This window comes from Brassica oleracea, chromosome C8, assembly GCF_000695525.1.
Source record: "Brassica oleracea var. oleracea cultivar TO1000 chromosome C8, BOL, whole genome shotgun sequence".
NCBI lineage: Eukaryota > Viridiplantae > Streptophyta > Magnoliopsida > Brassicales > Brassicaceae > Brassica > Brassica oleracea.
The window spans coordinates 12,162,501-12,167,114 of record NC_027755.1 but is presented as its reverse complement, the minus strand read 5'-3'; positions in this window follow the sequence as shown (position 1 = coordinate 12,167,114).

The following is a 4,614-nucleotide window of genomic DNA, read 5'->3' as shown; positions in this document are numbered from 1 at the left end:
GGGTACAAGTTTGGATATTTTTTAAACCGAAACATTGGGTACCCATTTTTTCGGATTGAATATGGTTACTTTTATCAAAAGACCGAACCGACCCGGAACCGGTCGTACCCGATCCGAAACCGAACCGTAAGGGGTCCAAGTACTCATTGGATACATTTTTAAATAACCGAAAACCCGGACCCGAACGGTTCTTATCCGGAACCGACCCGAATACCCGAAATCCCAGGCCTAGTTATTGGTTTATATATTTTGATTGATTTAAAAATCCATATAGTATTTATAAATCCAAGTAAAATATGCAAATCCGGAGGTTTTCCCTCGGATTTGAGTCTTTGTATTTTTAACTAAAAAATTCAAACAAATCCATTCAAATTCATTATTAAATCAAATATATTAGTAAATCCGTACGATTGAATAACACTTGATTTGATATAGAATTTATATATCATTAAACCAATAACACATGATTTTAATACAGATTTGAAAATCATAGAATCAATAACACTAGATTTAGTTCGGATTTTCAAATCCATTAAAATACAACAACCAATAACCCCTACACTGTTTTTCACAGTGGCGGAGCTTCAAATATTTTGTATTGGGTAATTCACCGAACAATTTTTTATAGCATACATTTTTCCTCTGTTCATAGCATACCCTTTTTTTTTATCACAGTCCCGTCGGTTACATATATACTTGCGTTTTACCTATTTTTGAGTGATTATGGTGATGGTTTTAGTATTTTTTTACTGTGATAATACGATATAAAACATAAACCATAAATAATTTTAAGACTTTGAACAGATGACATCTCAAATTTAATAATATACTAGAATATAAAATATGAACCAACGACCAAAATATAACATAAAAATAAAGAAACTAATCGGGGATTTTAACATATCGTTTGTGGAGATTAGTTCTCTTGTGTTGGTCGATAAAGAGGAACAAGTTAGACGAACAAGTATTTTTAAGTTTCTTATTTATTTATTTTTAGGGTTTTTAGTAATTAAACTCCTCAACTAAAGATGAATCGTAAAAAAAACTCTCAACTAAAAATCATGTGAAATAAACCCTCAACTTTAATTCCGTTCACATATGTTACCTTCCGTCTAAAAAACCGTGACGGAGGGTGACATATGTTAACGGTTTATATGTTGAGGGTTTATAATGTTGAAAACTTTGTTGCGGGTATTTTTTGCGATTCAAAAATAGTTGAAGGGTTTTATCACTAAAAGTCATTAAATGTTATTAAATTATTTATTATCATTTATACATTGTTTTAGATTAATTTATAAGCCTTTAAAACTAATTTATAAAGTTTAATACATTAATCTATTATAAAATTAATTTATACATCTTAAGTTAATAATTTTCAACACTACTTACAACTTATTATAACTTCAAAATATTAAATTATTTGATATTTGGCAATAGTGATATAAAAAAGTTTGTGTGTTTATATCGTCATTGTTAAATATCAAATAATTTAAAGTTTCTAAGTTATATTAAGTTTTTAAGTAGTGTCGAGGATAATTCATCTATGAAATCAATCTTTCTATTTAGAGTATGACGCATTTTTTCCTATTTTCATGATTTCTGTCATCCGGCTCATACTTCCCCTCTCCCTTCCAAAATAATGTATGACTATGTTTTCTCTAATGATAGAAATTACTATACAGTTTGGGCTTAATAAAATTTGGGCTTAAAACTAACGTGTAACTAAAGTTTAAAAGATTAAACGTACTTATTGCTTTTATAAATTTTTTTCTTTGATGTTTTGTAGTTATATCAATTAACTCTGAGACTAATATAAATCCAAATTTTAACAAATAGAATACGTAAACTTATATATTAGATATGTAACTAAATTAAACCTTGCATTTTTAACCTTTTCTAATTGCTTTTGTGGGGTCAAATTTCTATTTTTAGTGGGGTCAATGAATTTTTATCAAAGGAAAAACATATCTTTTAAAAAAACTAGGGGCATTGCCTCCGCGCAAGCGCGGGGTTATGGACAGAGTTCTTGTTTCATCTCAATATTTGTTAGGGTTATTGTAGCTGTGAATTGTGCGTTTTGGGTTGATCATTGTTTTTCAAGTTTTTATTGTTATGGGGTTGGAGTTGTGATGATGAACTGTGTATGCACTGTTTTCCACTCATGAAGAACTAAACTGTGTTAGTAATGTGATTGATATAGTTTGTGGTGTTGCTTGCTGCGTCACTAAGACTTATTGTTTGTTTATCTTTTTAATTTGTTACTTGTACTGTTGAGATTACATAAATTATGTTAAGGTTGTTGAGAGTACCTTTTGTTTCTGGATATTTTTTCTCCAGTTTAGTTGTGTGTATTAAGTAATAATTTTTTTTATTCTTATTATGTTGGTTATATGTTTTTTATTTTTAAACTTGTTGCTTTTACCGGACCTTTAAAACAAATATTTGAAGACTTGTAAAAATAACTATAAAAATGAGTGATAATTAGTATTTGAGCCTTAATGGGTTTTAAACGAATATATGTATTTCTCATAAGAAGACAATAGCATTGGCATGTTGACATTGAGCATGTACGCTATTTTCATAACACAAGAGGAGTGAGCAGGTGGAGATGTTGTTGCCGCCTTTGTGTCTGTTGGGATTGTCTCTTGTATCTCCTGGTGTGGCTGTGTTTGTTTCTCTTTTATTTGATGCGTAATATGTAAACAAAATCATTGTTAGTTGTATTTATTAGAGTTTGTAACTTACTCTGCTTTTTTGTTTAGGTAATTTCACTGATCTTGGTTGTCGTCTTCGTCTTCTTCGTAAGCATCTGCGAAAGTAAGTTTGTAAATTGTTAAATAGCTGGCCGTATAGTTTGTATTTGTTTAGATGTCTCAATGTATGTGTCGTTGAGTTTTAGTTGAGTTGATTGGTTTGGTATATTTGTTTTGAAGTTTATTTGTAAGATTAGACAAAAAGAGAGGTGATCATTAATGATTGGTCTTTTTTTGGGATTCTAGTTTTTGGTGTTCTGATTGTTTGGGTTATTGTGGTTTCTTTTAAGCTGTAAAATAAAGATTTGTGTAAAATTAGATTGATAAGTAAGGGAGATAAATAGACGGCCACAAATCTTGGGTATGAAATATTTTTGATTATTGATGTTAGCACAATATAGACAGTAAGTAATATAAAGGGAATTATGTGTTGATTGTTTCTTACGGATCAATGAGGAGACGGATAACGACTCGAGTTGCTTCTTTGGTGAGTTCAGATCCTTGGACATACGGATTTTCCCAACTACATCTGCGTGTTTAAATATCAGTTATGATATCGAAACATAATATAAACCCATATGCAATATAATAATATACCTGGGAGTTCTAGGTTTGTGTTCGCAATCACTTGGAAATTTCGAACAGTCTAATCTTGACCGGAGATTGATCTCAGGAGCACTCATGATAACTTCATCAATAATGGTTAGTGAGATGAAACGAATGAAAAACGATCGACTTTCACAATGGAATCTGCTTTCAAAGATGGCATGTAATGATTAGCACGTCCGACGGGAGTAAACCCATGAATCACGGAATCTGCAACTAATATTATTCAACAAAGAATCAGGAAATCAATTAAAAATTTATGTTAAATAAGTGTGATAGATCGAAGATTAACTTACCTTTTCATCAAGGAAAAGAACCGTGATTCCCACAAACTCCCTATCTTTCTTGAAGTTCAGGGAATCCCAGAAGCGGAGGAAGCCAGAGGCTATGCTCTGACTACTACGACCAAGACGGAGAGACTTGAAGGTTGAGTGACGGACGCCGAGACGCCGGTTTGAAGAACTGGATAGGCAGAGAGAAATATTTTCTCGAAGATGGTTAAAGCTAAGAGGAATCAATGAGTTTTATGGAGATGCAGATTGGGTTCATGAAAGATGAGAATCATATATATAGGGTTTACAGAGGGGCTACAAATCAGGAACATTTATGATCAAGCGATTTAAGATTGGGACATAAAGAGTTCACCGATGAAAAAAATAGATTACGAACAGACACACAGCGCAACTCTGTAACTTAAACTTGTTTGAGACAATGATGAAAAGAACTCAAACTCATGTTAAACGACAATAGTTTACAATATGGAAAAACTATAATTGTTGCAAACTTGAGCTTTTTTCATATAACGTGATGAATCTCATTTAAAAATGAAACCCATAATACACTTGTTGGCCCGATCTGCTCAGAGGAAGCCAAAGAATCAAGAGCTTCCGACCTTCATAAATATATATTAGGTTCGGCCATCAATGTACAAAGTATCATTTAGCTTAGTGGTATAAATGTTGGTATTTATATCTCAATAACCCGGATTACGGGTTTTTTTTCCAGCTTAAACCTGAACCAATCACTGTCTCTTATTGACTCAACTTTTGTCCCTCTGGAACTCAGTTCCAACCAGTCTCAGTCCAATCCTGACTTGACTATTTGATTCTCGCACTCCAGGGTTCCTTAGCATGGCCTAACTCCGAATACTAGGAACTTAATCTTTTCAGAACGCATGGATCTCATCTTGATCCTTACAGTTGTTTCCTCGGATCACTCCCTGATCCTAACCAGTCCCCGACCACCGATGATCGAT